We start from the raw sequence: 22,555 nt of genomic DNA on the forward strand, positions 1-22,555 counted from the left end.
TAAATTGCTGCCCTACCTACCATCCACGACTCATATCTGCCAGCCTGTGTGCCAGGCCCAACTAGCCAATTAGTGGCACCAATCATAATTCTTGTAACAGTATATAAAAAAATAAAAATCATAATTTTTTGGACTGCAAATATTCAGTCTCCTAGTGCCATTGAATTGCATTTACCTCCTGCCTGCCACTGCCAGCCTTTTATGCCAGGCCGTCTAGCCAACTATTTACACCAATCATAATTGTTGTCACAGACAGTATAGTTTCTAATTAAAATTAAAAAAAATTTGATTGTTGATCTTAATCCTCAGTTTGTTGATCTTAATCCTCAGTTGTATATTGCATCTATTAATCGATGTAATTTGCATCGATCAAATGTATATTGCATCTATTGAGCTATGTACAGTGTATCGATCATATGTATATTGCATCGATTGAGCTATGTTATCTATGTATCTATCTATCAAATTTATCTATCTTGTGGTTGTGCAAGTGGACTGTTTGCAGTTGATTGCGGTGCGTAACACTTGGAGTTTACTCTGTCACTGTGATGCGGCCGTAACCCTTACACTACCTGATAGATACGACATCATAACTGATGTTTTAAAGCACGTTATTGCAAACAATTTGGGAATGTTAGTTGATTTAGGCCCATTTTGGCTTAAAAGCAGACTCCATAAACTATGTAATTTTCCATGGGAGTTTTGCCAGGGATCCCCCTCCAGCATGCGACAGTCCAGGTGTTAGTACCCTTGAAACAACTTTTCCATCACTATTGTGGCCAGAAAGAGTCCTTGTAGGTTTTAAAGTTCGCCTGCCTATTGAATTCAATGGCAAATTTTAGGTTCGCGACATCACTAATTGTAGGTAGTTTAGGTAATTTATTTAATGATAGTGTAGTGTTAGGTGTAATTGTAACTTATGTTAGGATTTATTTTACAGGTAAATTTGTACTTATTTTAGCTAGGTAGTTATTAAATAGTTAATAACTTTTTAATAACTATTGTACCTAGTTAAAATAAATACAAAGTTGCCTGTAAAATAAAAATAAATCCTAAAATAGCTACAATGTAACTATTAGTTATATTGTAGCTATCTTATGGTTCATTTTACAGGTAAGTATTTAGTTTTCAATAGGAATAATTTAATTAATTGTAATTTTTTTTAAATTATATTTAAATTAGGGGGTGTTAGGGTTAGGGTTAGACTTAGGTTTAGGGGTTAATAACTTTATTATAGTGGTGGCGACGTTGGCGGCGGCGGCGGCAGATTAGGGGTTAATACATTTAATATAGTTGTGGTGACGTGGGGGGGGCAGATTAGGGGTTAATTATATAAAGCAGGCGTCAGCGATGTTGGGGGCGGCAGATTAGGGGTTAATAAGTGTAAGATTAGGGGTGTTTAGACTCGGGGTTCATGTTAGGGTGTTAGGTGTAGACATAAAATTCCTTTTTCCCATAGGAATCAATGGGGCTGCGTTAGGAGCTGAACGCTGCTATTTTGCAGGTGTTTTTTTTTCAGCCGGCTCAGCCCCATTGTTTCCTATGGGGAAATCGTGCCTGAGCATGTTTAGCCAGCTCATGGCTACCGTAAGCAATGCTGGTATTGAGGTGAAATGTGGAGCTAAATTTTGCTCTACACTCACCTTTTTGCAGCTAACGCCCGGTTTAAAAAAAACCTATAATACCAGCATTGTCTTAAGGGAGCGTTAAAAAAAAAGGCTTGTTAGCAACGCAAGCCTTTCCGACAAAAACTCATAATCTACCCGAAAGCTTCTCCTAGTGCAAGTAAAACTTATAACGAGATGGTTCCAGGAAAATATGTGAAATGAATACTCACATTAGAATTTGCACGGTGGATTTGTGCAAATAAGGCAGGCTGGAAGTTACAGACACCAGCTGTCTGAATCAGGTCTCCCTGGGCTGTTTTTCCAAACGATTGAGAAATAGAATAAAATGTTTCAAAAAGTGAAAAAGTAGTATAAATACAAACAACTTGAAATCACAAATTTATTGTAAAAACAAATAAAAACATGCAACGCGTTTCTCAGCTGGCTTTCTGTTTTATCACACATGCCTGATGAAACAGCAAGCCAGCTGAGATGAGAAACGCGTTGTATGTTTTTATTTGTTTTTACAATAAATTTGTGATTTCAGGTAGTTTGCATTTATACTACTGTTTCACTTTTTGGAGCACTTTATTCTATTTCTCAATCATTTGGAAAAACAGCCCAGGGAGACCTGAATCAGACAGCTGGTGTCTGTAACTTCCAGCCTGCCTTATTTGCACAAATCCACCGTGCAAATTCTAATGTGAGTATTCATTTCACATATTTTCCTGGAACCACCTTGTTATTAGTTTTACCTGCACTAGGAGAAGATTTGTGTCTTTTATGTTTTAAAAGGCCGTCACATCCAGAATCCATCCCACTGCCATCTGAGGGAGATATTGCCGATATCAGTCAGCTGGACACTGCAAAGCCCAGCCTGTGCATATTGCACTTTTTCTTAGTGCACACACCCTTGTGAGTAGCCAGTTTACAGCAACCTTGATTTTACTGAAAATTTATCTTGGATAATTGCACTATGAGGCGCTCTTCTTTATATCTTTTTTATGATTTAAATAGTGCATGCAATTTTAACAACTTTCTAATTTTACTCTATTATCACATTTTCTTCATTCTCTTGGTATCTTTTGTTGAAAAGCAGGGACATAAGCTAAGGAGCGTGCACGTGTCTAGAGCACTTTATGGCAGCAGATTTGCAAGAATATTATACATTAACAAGAACACTAGATGGTAGCACTTTTTCCTACAATGTAGTGCTCCAGACAACTACCTAAGTATGTCTGCAACAAAGAATACCATTGGAACAAAGCACATTTCTTAAAGGGACATCAAACCCATTTTTTTTTCATGATTTAGAAAGAGCATGTCATTTTTTTTTTTTTTTTTTATATATATTTTTTTATTAAGGTTGAGTTCACAATACAGCATAAAGTGTAATGCGTCAGAACAGAAAAAAAAAGAAAAACTACAAAGAGCAAAATACATGAATACAGCAAAGATATTCACAATATACGATCGTAATAAACCTGTTATTGTTTCTGTTGCATCTCTGAAATAAAAAGAAAAAACAAAAAGAACAAAAGTAGTCTCAACCTTATTTTTTTTCCTGTTTTCTATTTTCCCACCAGCTTCAAGGTATTCATAACGAAAAGAAATAAACCTAGTGACATAATATTTGTTCTATTCCGCAAAATAATCATGTAATTTAGACTTTCAAATGCCACATATACCCTAAATTACCTTGTTTTGTCATACTATGTCATATCTTGGAGACAAGTCATATTTATCACTTGCTCCCTGATTTTGCTCCCCCCTGTCCCTCCCCCCCCCCGCCAAAAAAAAAAAAAAAAAAAAAAAAAAAAAAAAAAGGGGGAATATCTCCCAATGAAATCTACCATATCCCCAATAGTACCAGTTCCGAATTTCTAAATGGGAAAATCATATAATCTATTTCCACTGCCGAAAAGCTCTTAATAAACAAGGACCATTTTGCGAAAAACTTTCTAATGTCCCCTTCGTCGTTCATATTGGTGTCGAGCTGTTCTAATATACATTGTTTTTTTAGACAGTTTTTGATCTCCGTAATCGTGGGTGTTGCAGTCGATTTCCATTTCTTAAAGATCAAATATCTGGCTGCAACCACTGTCATGTTAATTAGTTTATGTTGGGGATGTGATTTTTCTCTAACATTTCTCAGGAAAACACAATAACTCAGGGTTATTTCAAATGGAGGAATCTTTACTTTATTTTTTAACCAATATTCTACTTTTTTCCAGAATTGACCCATCTTAGGGCAGCTCCATATCATGTGGACCAAATCCGCTGCGGGTTGTGAACATTTTGGGCATTTATTGAATTTATTGTTCCCACATTTTAAACCTTTCTCTGGGGTAAAATACGCCTTATATAGCAATTTAACTTGTGATTCCCTCCAGGTTGAGGATAGTGTGGATTGAGCTATTCTTGTAAAGGAGCCCTGTACCAGCTGGGCATCAACATTGCTCTCTGGTATTAAGTTGTTCCAATCAGCCGAGACTCTCTCAAGATTTGATGTACCCCTAAGGGAGGCTAACATATAATAACATGGTGAGATGGAGCACTGACCATTTTTCACCATTTCCAACCACCCCTCCAATTTCCCCCACGTCCATCTTCCGTTTGCCTCCCTCCTGAGATCTGTTACAAAGTGTCTGGCTTGCAGGTAGGCAAAGAACTCTCTATTATGAATATCAAATTCCTGCCTGAGTGATTCATAGGTTTTAATCACTTGATTCTCTCTATCTATAAACTGAATAGCCCTATCCAATCCTACCGTATGCCATCTTTGGAATATGGCTGAGTCTAGGCCAACCGGAAATTTCGGGTTACCCCGAAATGGAACAAACTTAGATGCATTACCATCTATTGATAGAAGCTTGCCCAATTTCCACCAACTTTGTATAGGGTTGTAAATAGTTTTAAATGATTTCAGTTCCTGTGGTATTGATTTAGGTTTACAATGTATTAAGGCTACTGGAAGGAATGGGTAGCATATGTTGTTCTCCAAATCATTATTTGTTATATAATCTTTAGAAAAGATCCAATCTGCCACAATGCGTGCTGAGTAAGCTATATTATACAAACGTACATCCGGCAGTGCCAACCCCCCTTGATTTCTTGGTAGTTGTAATTTACAAAAAGCAATTCTTGGTTTTTTGCCCTGCCAGATGTATCTTCTCAATGCCACGTTCAGCTGCCGAATGTCTTTCCCTTTGAGAATTATTGGAACATTTTGGAGGATATATAACAGTTTTGGCAATAGTACCATTTTGAACAAGGCTATCCTACCAGTTATAGACAAGGGGAGACTTTGCCAACTTGTTAACCTCTGTTTAATATCCTGCAATATTGGGGGAATATTTAATTCATAAAGCTTGTCTGTATTAGATGGAATTAGGACGCCTAGATATTTAAAGGCCTCTGACACTATCTTAAAGGGTATGTTTGATGGTGATTTCTTATTTTTTCTCAGCCATAGCAGTTCTGATTTTGAAGTATTGACTTTGTAGCCTGAAAAAGAACCAAATTGTTTAATAAACAATATTAACTTTGGCAGGTTGTCTTTGATATTTGCTATGTAGAGAAGAATGTCGTCTGCATATAATGCAATTTTAAGCTCCTTATTTCGTATTTTTATGCCTTCTAATTGGTGTCTTACCATCATAGCTAAGGGCTCTATAGAAATATCGAAAAGCAGGGGGGAAAGAGGACATCCCTGTCGGGTCCCCCTCTCCAGTATGATCTCTGGGGTAAGGGAGCCGTTAACCAGCAGTCTTGTAGATGGTTTGTTGTATAGATTTTTAATCAGTTGACAGAATTTACCTTCAAACCCAAATTTAAGTAAAGACTCTGTTATATGATCATAGTGAACAGAGTCAAATGCTTTTTCCGCATCTATAGAAATGACTGCCTTGTCAGAGATGTCCTCCCCCCCCTCCCCATCCACCTCTGTCTTATAGTAGTCTACCGTCAATAGAGCTTCTCTTATCTTTGCTGATGAATTGCGTTTGTAAAGAAAACCTGCTTGATCTTTGTGTATAATTATAGGTAGGATAGATTGTAGTCTATTTGCTAAGATAGATGTTAAAATCTTATAGTCTATATTCAGTAGAGCTATAGGTCTGTATGACTCTTTCAAGGTGGGGTCTTTACCCTGTTTAGGTATTAATATTGTGTTTGATGCCGAGAAAGAGGGGGGGATTGGAAGCTGGTCTATGTATATTGCATTATATAAATTACAAAGATTTGGAACTATCAATGGCGAAAGAATTTTATAAAATTCATTTGGTAATGAGTCTGGGCCGGGTGCCTTGTCCAATGCAAGTTTATTAATGGCTTTCTCTATTTCCAGCTCCATAATAGGAGCGTTTAGGATCTCTAACTCATCCCTCCCTAAAGAAGGGGGTGTCAGCTGTCTCCAGAATTGAGCAGATTGGGTCTCGTCCGATTTTTTGGCTGAGTATAATTCCTGAAAATATATGAACAAGAGATCTGCTATCTCCTCTGACCTAGTTATTGTTTTGCCTTCCTGTTGGAGTGACTCAATCAAGGTTGCTCCTTTTGATCCTTTCACTAAATTAGCCAGGAGCTTACCTGTTTTGTTTCCAAATCTGTAAAATCTGGCTTGAAGTTTTAATTCTTTTTGCGAAGCCTGGTAGGATAAATACGTATCTCTCTCATTTTTGGCTTTTATATATTTAAGCCAGTTAATCCTTGTTTTATCTAAGAGATAATGGTTATAAGAGTTAATTAATGAGCTAGTCACTTCTTTCTCTCTACTTTTGATTTTTTTCTGGAGATTGGCTGTGTAGGATATTATTTCACCCCTTAGAACAGCCTTTGCTGCCTCCCAAAATATCATAGGATGCCTACTATACTCAACATTATGCTCCGCATATTCTTTAAATTTGAGATTGAGCCAATTTTTAAATTTTAAATCTTTTGATAGATACCTAGGAAAAAAAAAACGTACTTGCTTACATCTCTTATCAAGTTCCTGAAACTGAAGAACAATGGGGGCATGGTCCGATAGGGAGATAGGTAAGATCTCTGTCCTTATTTTCCGCTCAAGGAGCTTAGTATCTACTAAAAATAGGTCAATTCTGGAAAATGATTTATGGGCCCTAGATAGGCATGTAAAGTTTCTTATCTCTGGATTCTGCACTCTCCATATGTCTTTTGTTGCCAAGTTCTGTGTAATTTTTTTAAAAATCTTGGTTTCTAAATTATCTCTTTTATTTTTAAGTTGATTGGCGGCTGATCTTAGTCTGTCTAGCGGATATTGTGGGGCCATGTTGAAATCACCCCCGCATATCAAAAAGCCTTCCTGGAATAACATAATTTTGTTTAATAAGGAATCCCAAAAAGATGCGTCTATCACATTAGGTGCGTATAGGTTACATAATGTGTATATGGTTTTCGCCACCTTGATTTTTAACAGTATAAATCTCCCCTCTGGGTCTACCTGTGTATTGAGAATCTCTAAGCCACTGGTCATTATCTTTTTCCCGAGGAGTATAGCTACGCCTCTCTTCCTATTTAAACTTGGAGTGGCCAGTACCTCCTTTACCCAGGATTTCTTTAGTTTCCTAGTTTCTTCTATTTTTAAATGCGTTTCCTGGAGGAATACTATGTCGGACTTTATTTTCCTCAGCTGGTTTAAAATTGCTGTCCTTTTTATGGGGGATGTGAGACCTCCAATGTTCCACGAAACAAATGTAATACTATCTAACTTTGTCATATTCTTAATTTAATATAAGGGGATAAACCAGAAACCCAAAAAAAAAAAAAAAAAAAAAAAAATTAAATTGGCGGAGGGGGGGGGGGGGGGGGGGGGGGGGATTGGGGGGAAGCCTAGGCCCCCGGGGGAGAGAACCAAGATTTTGAACCATTTCTTAACAATTATCAACTGTCTCACTTTTTGTTTGAGTGTTTTAATTATTCAGGTATTTTTAATTTGGCTAAGAGTTCACTTGCCTCTTTAGCCGTCTCAGCGTAATATATTTCGTCCTTGTCCCATACTTTGAGCCTTGCTGGGTAGATCAGGGTAGCCCGTATGCCCATGTTAATAAGTTTAGTACATGTTGGGGATAACACCCTTCTCTTAGTTGCCGTTTCAACCGAGAAGTCTTGGAACATAAAAATACTAGAGTTCCCTAGTACAATGGGCTGATTTTTACGGTAATATTGAAAAAGGGTAATTTTATCCTGGAAATTCAGTAGTTTGACTATAATTGGTCTTGGCCTAGCTTTCTCTGTGTTGTCTGAGGCAGGTCTCCCAAATCTGTGAGCTCTTTCAATAATAATTTTGGGATATGCACTTGGAATTTTGAGGAGTTGTACTAGTGTTTCAGAAATAAAGTTATTTAGGTTATCATATTGCTTCTCTTCTGGTACTCCTACAATTCTGAAATTATTCCGTCTAGAGCGGTTTTCTAAGTCCTCAATTTTAAACTGAAGTTTTTCAATTGTTGCTTCATTAATTTTAGATTTTGTAGTATATGTGACCGTTAGATCTTCAAGATCTGAGACTCGTTGCTCAAGTTCTTGTACTCTGTTAGAGAATTGCCTAAGCTCTTGTGAAAGTGATCTCATATCTTGCTTAATCTCTGACCTCAGAGTGTCAAATTTGGGGGCAAGTGCTTCTAAGATACTATCCACCAAGGCTTGAGTATTGGAAGATTCATAGGGGTATGGAAAATTGCTGGAGGCTAGGTTAGTATCCACTGAGGTGCTTATTGAGCTTTTTATTTTCTTATCTTTGTTTCTATTCGCCATGATTGGAGAAGGGGTTTTGCCGTGAGTGTTTAAAAATTTATCCATGTGTGGTGTACCCACTTGTGATTTAGAAGTGTGCTCTTAATTTTAGGTTTACCAGGGTGCTAATATTTGGAGTGAGGGAGAGAAAGAGAGAAAAAAGAAGAAAAAAAAAAAAAAAAAACCCTGCAGGGAGGTGATAAAACCGAAGGGATGTGAAGGGTTCTGTGTGATAGTGATAGTGATGGACAGTTGAGGGAGATATATAGTGTGAAAAAAGGTCACGTGTTGTTAATAGTATCCAAAATCTAATAGGTGATTAGTTGTGGAGCCACTACAGAAGCGACTCTGAGTTTAACCCCTTCTCTTCTCCGGCTCTTTATGTTCACATTTGCTCTAAAAGCTTCTTCCACTTATGATATCCCTAGCCCCTACTTTACTTCTAAAGTCTATTGCTTCCTTCGGTCAAATTGACCCTTTGAGAAGGTGTTTAAATACTACATTGTAATTTACAGCAATTTCTCCTTTTTCTTCTCCTCCTTCTTCCCCTCCAGGGCTACTTTACTGTTACTCCCTTTTACGTGTATTTTACAGAATTATATTAGTAACTTAATTGATCTATTGTAAACCTAGGCAGCTCAATTTGCTGCAGTTCCTAATCTATTCTCTATGCCCTTGTCACAGAGCCAATGTTACACCCTCATTGTTGTACACACCACGGTTATGCCACAGTCGCCACAGTATGTGCCACAGTTACCGTGTTTGAAGAGTAAATAACCAAGTTGGTTCACATTTTTCCCAATAATTATTCATACCTACTGAATAGCCAATATATCAGTATAGCCTTTGCACAATGTGACTTCTTTTATGTCTAGGGCGTTTTAGGTATTTTACTGTTGACAATTAAGTTTAGATAAAAAGGGGTTTTAACCTTGGATTTGTATCCTTATTTCCTTTCTATTGCCCTGAAAGCCAGTAGGGGCAGAGGCGTTACTTATAGCAAAAAGATGGATATAATTTTGTGCTTAGCCAGATATTTAACCAGGAAAGGCCTGGGATAGATTGATATTAAAATATACTTAGTTACGGGGCTTAGGTTACCTCTCAGAATCTTTTAGAGTTTTTATAAGGAAGGTACATACTATAAGCTTTTAGTTTAACTAGTCTTCTCTACTGGGTAAACCCCCAGAGATTTATCTTTCTTTAATCTTTAACAAGGATAGGTCCGAGAATTTGATGTCAATCAGTTACATAAGAGACATGGTAGAGATACAATGCTTCCTTGAAATATAACCTCTAGAAAATACAGATTACTTTACAACACTAAATACATGCTATGTGTGTCTTAGATCAGCCTATCCTCAGTATAGAATGATTACCCTGATGGACAGTAAAGCTATTATTAAGAAATCTCTCAGCAACAATAAACTAGCTGTGATAGAAGAAATAGGCCTGGCAAGCCTAGAATTAAGTAGCCGTCAATAAGCTGATGAATCTAATCTAAAGTATCCATTAATAAGTAAAGTAAACTTAATTCTGCAAAAAGATACAAACAGATAGAAAAACAGAAGAAAAACAGCCTCTTCAATATATTTTAAAGTGACCCAGAGTCTTGTTTTTGTAGAGTCAAGTTTTTAAATGAAATGTTACTCGGTCTGAGGTACTTCACAGGGGTTTTGCTGCAGAGCCATAGAAGGAGAACTTGTGCAGTGTCCTCAGTAATTAAAGGACAGATATGGAGCAAAAGTTTGCGAGCATAAGAGTTTAAACAGTATAAAGAATGTCTCTTTCTTCTCTTCACACTCAAACCCTTGTTGGTCCCAATCTTAGCTGAGTTCAGAGAGAATAAAATATTTCCTAAGGCTGTTCTTCCATCCCCTTGCTACAGGCGAAAACAGTTCCCACAGTTAGGTTATCTCCAGCGTGGCTGGCAAACTCACCCCCTCCAGAGAATCCTACCGTCAGTTATCCTCTGTGATAGCCCGCAGATCGTTGTCGGGCTAATTTCGGCCCAGACGCCGTATCAGGGCCTCCTATGTCGGCTCTCCCGCTGAGGACCGCGCTCAGCTCCCCCCACGCAGCACCGGTGGGGGGGGGAGTGGGCGGCGCCGCGCCGGGCGGCCAAGCAACGCAGGGGCAAGCTGCACTCCAGGTCCACTCTCCAGACCGGGCCCAACTCCCTCCCGCGCAGCACCGGTGGGGGAGGGAGAAGGACAGGCCCCAGCCGACAGGACCGGAGAGACAACAGGTACAGCAGAGAGATGGTTTGTGTTGATGGTTTTCACGCTGGGCTGTCAGGTGAGGCAAGCACACGGAGGGGGGAGGGCCAGGAACCGCAGCAAACGTCTTGTCTCCAAGGAAGGATACAGCCTACGATGTGAGGCAATTTGATTGAAAATGGCAGAGCAGTGTAGTAAAGTTAGGTGTAATAAGAGGCAGCCATAATTTTGTTTGAGATCAGTAGGTTGTAAAGCTGTTCTCCGAAAGGCCAAAACAACTGGTGATTAGGGTATAACAGTGGGATGTTGTGCCACTGTCAGGGGTTCCGGAGTGGTTCTTGGTACTATCCAAGGGAAGCCCCAGAGCAGGGGCTGGCGCGAAAAGAGCTCCGCCAAAATCCAGGGGACTGGAGAAACGAGCTGAGCTGCAGCTGTGCAGCTCCTCCTCCACCGGAAGCCCTCTCCTAGAACCTAGCAAGAGCATGTCATTTTAAACAACTTTCTAATTTACTTCTATTATCTAATTTGCTTCATTCTCTTGATATCACTTGCTGAAAAGCATATCTAGATATGCTCAGTAGCTGCTGATTGGTTGCTGCACATAAAGGCCTTGTGTGATTGACTCACACTTGTACATTGCTATTTCTTCAACAAAGGATATCTAAAGAATTGAGCAAATTAGATAATAGAAGTAAATTGGAAAGTTGTTTAAAATTGCATGCCCTATCTGAATCATGAAAGTTTAATTTTGACTAGACTGGCCCTTTAATAGAAGTACACTGAAAACCTTTAAAAAAATGATATTCTTAGTCTGTTTCACAAAAGAAAATATTTGTTTTTCATATCCCTTTAATCAGAGTCTTACAAAAACAATAGAGAAAATAAAAATGGGCATAAAATCACAAAGATATATCAAGATCTGCATAAGTTATATTTAGTGGCAAAATTTGAATCACTCACTCTATCTCCACATCTTCAGGTTTGGATAAGTACCTGAGTATTGACGTGCTGTCTAATCAAGTGAGGCAGAAAACAATGATGTAACAACGTCCCTTTGACTGAACATTACTCTGCATTACCAATCATCTCACTCAACTGAACAAAAGAATATTATAAACAAAGCCTTGAAACCACATCACTACAAGTTGTATTAAAAATACAGTTCCTCACTCTAGTATCCTTCTTTGGTCTCTCTGGGGCATTCATGTGTTGGTTAAGAGGATATGAAAGCACAAGCAAACACAAAGCAGTACTAAAATGCAGAGCTGTGCAAGGATTTCTCCCAGTAGGATGAACTTGTAAACATAAAAGAATGTACCTCTGGCTTTAAGGTGGTGTTTAAAAAATATAGCTCTAAAAACCACTATACCTGAATTAATAATTACAGAAGGCCAGGATGCCTAAAAAAGCACCCTTTGCACCTGGTAAAATACCTATCTGCTATGGGTACTTGGTTTAAAACTGTACAGCTACTTCTCCCCTTGCAGCCAGGCTCAGAGCTCTCTTCATTCTCATAAATAAAAAGAGAGAAGCGCTCAACCTGGGAATGAACAATAGCATAATAGCTTGTTCTATGGCTAGTTACCATTCAAGAAGCAGCCTCTTTTTGCTCAACATGTGCCTTTCACAGAGAACTTTCCTGAAGCATATCAGTTTGATCCTGACTTCACAGTACAGTCCAGCCCTGAAGTACCAGGCAATCCCTCTCTGAACGAGAGAAACAGCAAAACCCCAGACGTACGTTTCGGCCTATTGTGGGACTCGTCAGTGAGGTGCAGCCATATCCCTCTAGGCACACTGAGCAACGGGTCCACGTCTGGATTCCCGCATCACACTTAGGGAGACTTCCCTAAGTGTCATAATTTGCATAAATAAAAAGAGAGAAGCGCTCAACCTGGGAATGAACAATAGCATAATAGCTTGTTCTATGGCTAGTTACCACTCAAGAAGCAGCCTCTTTTTGCTCAACATGTGCCTTTCACAGAGAAGAACTTTCCTGAAGCATATCAGTCTGATCCTGACTTCACTGTACAGTCCAGCCCCGAAATACCAGGCAATCCCTCTCTGAACGAGAGAAAAAGCAAAACCCCAGACGTACGTTTTGGCCTATTGTGGGCCTCGTCAGTGAGGTGCAGCCATATCCCTCTAGGCACACTGAGCAACGGGTCCATGTCTGGATTCCTGCATCACACTTAAGGAGACTTCCCTAAGTGTCATAATTTGCATAAATAAAAAGAGAGAAGCGCTCAACCTGGGAACGAACAAAAGCATAATAGCTTGTTGGCTAGTTGTTCCATGGCTAGTTTCCACCCAAGAAGCAGCCTCCTTTTGCTCAACATGTGCCTTTCACAGAGAAGAACTTTCCTGAAGCATATCAGTCTGATCCTGACTTCACAGTACAGTCCAGCCCCGAAATACGAGGCAATCCCTCTCTGAACAAGAGAAACAGCAAAACCCCAGACGTACATTTCGGCCTATTGTGGGCCTCGTCAGTGAGGTGCAGCCATATCCCTCTAGGGACACTGAGCAATGGGCCCACGTATGGATTCCCGCATCACACTTAGGGAGACTTCCCTAAGTGTCATAATTTGCATAAATAAAAAGAGAGAAGCACTCGACCTGGGAACGAACAATAGCATAATAGTTTGTTTTATGGCTAGTTGCCAACCAAAAAGCAGCCTCTTTTTGCTCAACATGTGCCTTTCACTGAGAAGAACTTTCCTGAAGCAAATCAGTCTGATCCTGACTTCACAGTACAGTCCAGCCCAGAAATACCAGGCAATCCCTCTCTGAACGAGAGAAACAGCAAAACCCCAGACGTATGTTTCAGCCTATTGTGGACCTCGTCAGTGAGGTGCAGCCATATCCCTCAAGGCACACTGAGCAACGGGTCCACGTCTGGATTCCCGCATCACACTTAGGGAGACTTCCCTAAGTATCATAATTTGCATAAATAAAAAGAGAGAAGCGCTCAACCTGGGAACGAACAATAGCATAATAGCTTGTTCTATGGCTAGTTACCACCCAAGAAGCAGCCTCTTTTTGCTCAACATGTGCCTTTCACAGAGAATAACTTTCCTGAAGCATATCAGCCTGATCCTGACTTCACAGTACAGTCGAAACCCAAAATAACAGGCAATCCCTCTCTGAACGAGAGAAACAGCAAAACCCCAGATGTACATTTCAGCCTATTGTGGGCCTCATCAGTGAGGTGCAGCCATATCCCTCTAGGCACACTGAGCAACGGGTCCATGTCTGGATTCCCGCATGACACTTAGGGAGACTTCCCTAAGTGTCATAATTTGCATAAATTAAAAGAGAGAAGGGCTCAACCTGGGAACGAACTATAGCATAATAGCTTGTTCTATGGCTAGTTACCACCCAAGAAGCAGCCTCTTTTTGCTCAACATGTGCCTTTCACAGAGAAGAACTTTCCTGGAGCATATCAGTCTGATCCTGACTTCACAGTACAGTCCAGCCCAGAAATACCAGGCAATTCCTCTCTGAACAAGAGAAACAGCAAAACCCCAGATGTACGTTTCAGCCTATTGTGGGCCTCGTCAGTGAGGTGCAGCAATATCCCTCTAGGCACACTAAGCAACGGGTCCACGTCTGGATTCCCACATCACACTTAGGGAGACTTCCCTAAGTGTCATAATTTCCATAAATAAAAAGAGAGAAGCGCTCAACCTGGGAACGAACAATAACATAATAGCTTGTTCTATGGCTAGTTACCACCCAAGAAGCAGCCTCTTTTTGCTCATCATGTGTCTCTTCATTCTCCCTTTTAACTTCTGCATTGTGACTCTGCACCAGGACAAAAAGATATAGCTGCTGTATGATTTCCAAGCAATCAAGGGGTTAAATCACTGGTGAGTGTAAGTTATGCTAGAATTCTTTTTCATGTGTGTTCCAGGCAGTCAAGGTTTAAATTAATGCTGGGCATATTCTAGGCAATCAAGAGGTCAAATCACTGGTTTGTGTGTGTCTGTGCATAGAAGTGATGTAATTGTTCATTTTCCGTGTTTGTTTTTCTATATTATAGCTGCAGGGTAATGTAGTTTAGGTTCACCAGACAGTATACATCTAATGTTAAACACTGTTTTTAGGTGCTTGTTACTTCAGATTGGATAAACCAATTTATTTCAAAGTTTGCAGTTATTTAATGCTAAAAATAACTGGATGAATATTTTTTAGAGTAAACAAGTGTTTAAAAATAGTTCTTTTCAATGTAAAAAAAGAGAGAAATGATTAGCCTAGAATAAGCTAAACATGATGCATTAAAGGGACATTAAAGGCATAATTAGACATTCATGATTCAGACAGAGCATACAATTTTAAACAACTTTTCAACGTATTTCTATTATTTTATTTGCTTCCTTCTCTTGTTATCCTTTGATGAAAGGTTTATCTAGGTAAGCTCAGGAGTAGCAAAGAACCTAAGTTCTAGCTGCTGATTAGTGGCTGCATATATAACAATTGTCATTGGCTCACCCATGTGTTCAGTTAGAAACCAGAAGTGCATTGCTGCTCCTTCAACAAATGATACTAAGAGAATAACGCAAATTTGATAATAGAAGTAAATTGGAAAGTTGTTTAAAATTACATGTTCTACCTAAATCATGAAAAAAAATTTGTGTTTCATGTCCCTTTAATTTCTATGAAATGTGCAAATTTCTTTCTTTCTTGAAATTTCTTTCCACTACATGCATCACTTTAGTGGAAAAAAGTAGGGAGTGCTGGCAAATAAAGATTTAAAGTTGGCTTATTCTGATACATTTCATGCAAGCTAAGTTACAGCAAAGTGCTGAAAAAATATATCAAGACATGCCATTAGCGGTTTGTTGGCAGCAGGGTTTTTGGGAAATGTAGTCTCTAAGGTCAGAGGCGTAACTAGAAACCATAGGGCCCAGGTGCAAGAATCTAAGAAGCCCCCCCCCCCCCAAAAAAAAGTGAATTTGATACATATCTTTTTTTTTTTTTTTTACTTTTAACACAGAAAAAAAACGTGAATCAGATTACAGTCTGCAAAAGGAGGTACCCTGTGCCCACAGTCTGTGAGATGGTCTGAACCCCTATTACTGTATATAGTGACACTGTTTAACCCACCAGTACTGTATATAGTGAGTCAGTGACACAGTCTGTAATCTGCCGGTGAGATGGCTGGCCTGACCCTACCCGCCCCAGTACTTTATAAAGTGACCACAGTAGTCTGTGACATGGTCCAGCCCCCCCATACTGTATATAGTGGTATTGTATCGTGACATTGTTTACCCCCGCTCCCCCATGCTGTAGTAACAAGGTCTGTAATTTGCTGGTTCCACAAACACACACACACATACATGCATAAATACACACACAGTCACATACATACATACACGCATGCACACGCACACATAAACACCAATGGGTAAAACAGAAAGACTAACTACTACCTGTAGTAAGAGACACTAGTGAAGCATCATGTCACACTCACATGATATCAATACAAGCAGTGGCAGGTTAAAGGTTTTTATTAAAAAAAATATATATATTTTTTTTAAGCTGGGCCCCCACCCGTGGGGGCCCAGTCGCAACTGTGACCTCTGCACCCCCTGTAGTTCCCCCTCCTGTCTAAGGTTCATTATAATGTTTTAAAAGTTTAGAAGACTATCACTATTGTGGCATTATTATTCTGGTGGTCCCTCAAATGGATTTACCTAATAGCCCTAACATTTTCTGACCAAGCATGGATTAATATAGGAAAATAGTACTTTTAAACAAAGTAGCCAGTCTAAGCAATGTTTTACATTGATATTCACATAACAAAACAGTGGGTACATGAGTCTAAATAGGAAAATTACTCAACTATCTCAGTAGTGCAATAAGCAGAACTGATAAGAATATATCCAATTTCACTTCTCTTTCTAAAAAAATAAAGTATTACAGAATGAACTTTCTATTACTACCCCTCCACCATAAATTGTAAATCAGACTGAAATGGAGTAGTATTTGGATGTATTCTCAATGGGTCATGATGCTCTCAGATCTTTTTGCGTTTTTTTCACAGAGATGTTAATTTCAAAGTTTATAGCATATGTAATACATATATTTATATATTTTGCATGTGTTTTTATTAAATATGTCAGTACACCTGCAAATACATAGCTTCTATTTTTCATTCATTATATTTGACTGTATCAATCTGTATTTTTACTCCTTACCTCCTACCTTTCTTTTAGTTTAAAGGGTTATGAGACCAAAACATTTTCTTTTGTGATTCAGACAGAGCATACAATTTTTTAAAAAAAGTTTCCAATTTACTTTTCTATTACCAAATTGGCTTAATTCCCATGATATTCTGAGTTGAAGAAATACATGGGTAGTAGCACTAAATATTGTTGCCATCCAGTGCTCTTGCAAATTTATAACTGCTGCCATATAGCGCTTCAGAAATGGTCCAGCTCCTAAGCATATGACCATGCTTTTCAACAAAAGATTGTTAGTTCCCACGGGAATAGAGCCCTCAATTCCCCTGTATTTGTCTGTAAAAGTTTGTCTTTTATTGTACTGTTTCTCCGTTGTACCTTTACCTTTGTACCCATGGACAGCGCTGCAGAATCTGTTGGCGCTTTATAAAAAAAGAATAATAATAATAAAAAGATACTAAGAGAATGAAGTAAAAATTGAGAATAGATGTCAATTACAAATAATCATAAAAGGAAAAAATGGATTTCATGTCCCAAGTATCTTAACTTTCAAAAGTTGATTTATTTCTTTTTCAGTATAGTAATTTACCTAAGATTATATCATTTATTTCTTAACCAAAATAAGTGACTTTATCATTTAAAGGGACATAATACTCATATGCTAAATCACTTGAAACAGTATAACTGTAAAAATCTGAGCATCTCTATGTAAAAAAGGAAGATATTTTACCTCATAATTTCCTCAGCTCAGCAGAGTAAGTTCTGTGTAAAAAGTTATACTTAGCTGCTGTCCAGCTGCAGGTAAAAAAAAATAAAAAATGAAGAAATAAACAGCAGCCAATCAGCATCAACAGTGCTGAGGTCATGAACTCTTTTACTGTGATCTCATGAGATTTCACTTAACTCTCATGGGATTTCATAGCAAACTTCCTTAAACTGAATAGGGAAATAAGATGATTGTGCACAAAAGCTTGCTCCTTCCGCTGTCCCGGGACAGACATACTGATTTGTTGCTTAGAAGTCCTTTACAATGGGATGTGGCTACTGAGAAACTTTTGAGGTAAAATATCTTTCTTTTTTACATAGAGATGTTCAGTTGATATTTTCTAGTCAGCTTTTTACAGCTATACTGCATCACTTTCAAGTGTTTAAACATTTGGGTATTATGGCCCTTTAACCCCTTAACGACCGAGGCAGTTAACGCCTGAGGACGTACCCTGCACGTCCTCGGTGTGGAAAGCAGCTGGAAGCGATCCTGCTCGCTTCCAGCTGCTTTCCGGTTATTGCAGTGATGCCTCGATATGGAGGCATCCTGCAATAACTCTAGATGGCCATCCGATGCAGAGAGAGCCACTCTGTGGCCCTCTCTGCACCAGACATCGATGGCCGGTATCGTTGGTGGGTGGGAGCCGACTTGGGAGGCGGGTGGGCGGCCATCGATGGGCCGGGTTGTAGAGGGGGGCGGGATCGGGGGCAGGGCCGATGGGGGTGCGCACGGGCGCGCACGCGTGCACGGGGGTCGGCGGGCGGGAGCGGGTGGGAACGCTACACTACAGAAAATATAACTGTGTATAAAAGTTTGAGAAGGGGGTATTTTAATTTGAAAAAAATATAAATCGAAGGTATCTAGGAGGGGGTGGGGGTTGGTCTTTGGTGGGGCAGGGAGCTATACTACAGAAAAGGGGAAAAATTAAAAAATAGACAGCTGCCAGTACCCAAGATGGCGGCCATTAAGACAGAGGGGGGTCCTACAGAGCAGCATATGTAAATATGCCTTTTCTTTTAAAAAAAAAAAAGCCCAAATATAGCTTTTATTTTAGTACTGGCAGTTTCTGCCAGTACTTAAGATGGCGGGGACAATTGTGGGGTGGGGGTGGGAAGAGAGCTGTTTGGGAGGGATCAGGGGTTCTGATGTTTCAGGTGGGAGGCTAAGCTCTACACTAAAGCTAAAATTAACCCTGCAAGCTCCCTACAATCTACCTAATTAACCCCTTCACTGCTAGCCATAATATGTGTGATGCGCATTTAGCGGCCTAAGTACCAAAAAGCAACGCCAAAGCCATATGTGTCTGCTATTTCTGAACAAAGGGGATCACAGAGAAAAAATTACAACCATTTATGCCATAATTGAACAAGCTGTTTGTAAATAATTTCAGTGAGAAACAAAAAGTTTGTGAAAAAGGGAACTTTTTTTTTTATTTGATCGCATTTGGCGGTGAAATGGTGGCATGAAATATACCAAAATGGGCCTAGATCAATACTTTGGGTTGTCTGCTACACTAGACTAAAGCTAAAAGTAACCCTACAAGCTCCCTAATTAACCCCTGCACTGCTGGGCATAATACACGTGTGGTGCGCAGCGGCATTTAGCGGCCTTCTAATTACCAAAAAGCAATGCCAAAGCCATATATGTCTGCTATTTCTGAACAAAGGGGATCCCAGAGAAAAATTTACAACCATTTATGCCATAATTGCACAAGCTGTTTGTAAATAATTTCAGTGAGAAACCGAAAGTTTGTGAAAAAGTGAACGATTTTTTGTATTTGATTGCATTTGGCGGTGAAATGTTGGCATGAAATATACCAAAATTGGCCTAGATCAATACTTTGGGATGTCTTCTAAAAAATATATATACATGTCAAGGGATATTCAGGGATTCCTGAAAGATATCAGTGTCCCAATGTAACTAGCGCTAATCTTGAATAAAATGGTTTGGAAATAGCAAAGTGCTACTTGTATTTATGGCCCTATAACTTGCAAAAAAAGCAAAGAACATGTAAACATTGTGTATTTCTAAACTCAGGACAAAATTTAGAAAATATTTAGCATGGGTGTTTTTTGGTGGTTGTAGATGTGTAACAGATTTTGGGGGTCAAAGTTAGAAAAAGTGTTTTTTCCATTTTTTTCTCATATTTTATAATTTTTTTTATAATAAATTATAAGATATGATGAAAATAATGGTATCTTTGGAAAGTCCATTTAATGGCGAGAAAAACGGTATATAATATGTGTGGGTACAGTAAATGAGCAAGAGGAAAATTACAGCTAAACACAAACACCGCAAAAATGTAAAAATAGCCTTGGTCCCAAACGGACAGAAAATGGAAAAGTGCTGTGGTCATTAAGGGGTTAAATAGCCCCTTAATTAGATCAAAAAATCATCACATTTCTGATACATGTACACAATATTTCATGTCAGTTCCAAGTGTTACATGAAAATATAATTACTTTTTTTTTGCCTTTAAGGTATTATTCCATTCAGAAGCAGTAGAATAAGATGTTAAAACGAGCCAAGAGTCATTCTCTCACAATAATAAACCGTTATTAGCTTCCTTCAATCGAACATTCACTTTCATCCAATGAATACAAGGTTGAGAGATGCAAAAATGAGAAATGTCATTCTTTCGTTCACATACCTGTCAATTCTACAGCCAATTATATACAATTTACAGTGACTTTAGTCTTTTAATGTGTTTCAAGGAACTGAAATTCAGTCACAGTTTTATGTATTGAAGTCATGTACTTTACCATATAAAAAGCACCTGAAAAACTGTATCATAAACCCAACTTGTTTTGAACAAAGCAGTATGTAGAATATGACACTTAATCACACCATTACCACAATACTGGGGTACATTTTTTGCATGAAATCTCTTCCTAGTATTTCTTAAGATGTTTCCTTGTCCTGTTTAAACAAATTTCCACTCTACCCTTTGATTGAAATAATGGTTTGGGGAACATTATGGAACTTGAAAGTGAAGGTCCATTTTGATGAATTAGTGCCCGGTTTTTAATAATCCTATTAAAAACAAGGGCACTTTAATTCATCAAAATTGACATTTCACAGTTTTCTTCAAAAACTTACCTTTTAATACTGGCAGCCGCTCCAGCACTTCCTCTGCCCGTCGCAAGCCGTCTTTGCGGGTCCAAAATGACGAATCCGGCTTCCTCCGATCACAGCGTTGCATCAGGCCAAGATTCCCCCGGGGGGGGGGGGGGGGAAGCTGTGAATGGAGGAAGCCTGACATCTGCAGAGGTTCCTGACAACTGGGGGAATCGCTGGAGCGGCATTCAGGATTAAAAGGTACATTTTTGAAGAAAACAGTGAAATGTCAATTTTGATGAATTAAAGTGCCCTTGTTTTTAATAGGTTTATTAAAAACCGGGCACTAATTCATCAAAATGGACCTCCACTTTAAAGCTTCAGAATCAAAAGGGCTTTACTGTGACTATAAGCATTTCAACACAAATATATGCTCTAGAAAACATTAGCCACACAAAAGTTTCAACAGGAAAATTGGCTTACAGAACATTACATATAGTGAGTATGTACCTGCTTTTTTCTGTCTGCCTGTGCTGCAAGACCTAGGGGATATTAAAGAGGCATGAAACTTACTATTTTTTCCCATAAAGAGGTCAATTATAATTGTTTAAAAAAGTAAATGTAAGGCTTTGCACTACCTCCATCAAACTTAAAGTGATGATGCATTTTTACTGTTTACTGCACATATTTCAGAATAACTTTATATGACATGTAAAACCACATCTTTTTTTAATCCTTAGTATATTTTTTTGAATTTAAAGGGATATAATACTCATATGCTAAATCACTTGAAACTGATGCAGTATAACTGTAAAAAGCTGACAAGAAAATATCACCTGAGCACCTCTATGTAAAAAAGGAAGATATTTTACCTCACAATTTCCTCAGCTCAGCAGAGTAAGTTCTGTGTAAAAAGTTATACCCAGCTGCAGGTAAAAAAATAAAAATAAATAAGAAATGAACAGCAGCCAATCTGCATCAACAGTGCTGAGATCATGAACTCTTTTACTGTGATCTCATGAGATTTCACTTACCTCTCATGAGATTTCATTGTAAACTTCCTTACACTGAATAGGGAAATAAGATGAGTGTGCTCAAAGCTAGCTCCTTCCGCTGTCCCGGGACAGACATACTGATATACTGCTTAGAAGTCCTTTACAATGGGATGTGGCTACTGAGAAACTTTTGAGGTAAAATATCTTTATTTTTTACATAGAGATGTTCAGGTGATATTTTCTAGTCAGCTTTTTACAGCTATACTGCATCACTTTCAAGTGTTTTAACATTTGGGTATTATGGCCCTTTAATGTATTATTTCTACTTTGCTCTTTTACTTTCTCTGCCCCCTTATAATTCCTGAATCAGTTTCTGTGTGACGGAGAGAACAGTCTCACTGGTAGAGAGGAATGCATGCTTCAGAGACTTAGAAATCCATGCATGCGCAATTCCTCTCCATTATTCAATTCAATATTATTCAAGTATTTAATTTTATTAAAACTTATTTTGTAACTCATTGACATAAACAGGGATACCCATGTTTTCAGATAATGCATGCACGAAAAAGGAACGTGCACTGAGTCAGTGTTGCAGCCTACAAAGAAGTGCATACTTATTTAAGCAAAGGGGCGTCTTTTCATTTTTGCTGGACATCAAATGGTCCAAATTCCAAATGGAAGGATGTGAAAACGTCACAAAAAAAAACCAAAAACGAACCAGCCAAGGGAGGATGAAGAGGGCAGTAAACAGACACAATTGCTATAATGATAATGTTTATTTGGAAAATACAAAAAAATTATTAATGAAACCGGTTTAAATTTACCGATTAATTAGAATTAATACAGTTTACCATCACTTTAAGTAGGTAAAATGCACCTGTGCCTGAAACTTTCTACACAGTGATTGATAATCTCTCATTCTGTTTGCGTCTGTGCCTAATTGGCAACAGCAAAGGAGATCAGGACTTTT

The sequence above is a fragment of the Bombina bombina genome, chromosome 5 (assembly GCF_027579735.1).
Source record: "Bombina bombina isolate aBomBom1 chromosome 5, aBomBom1.pri, whole genome shotgun sequence".
Taxonomy (NCBI): domain Eukaryota; kingdom Metazoa; phylum Chordata; class Amphibia; order Anura; family Bombinatoridae; genus Bombina; species Bombina bombina.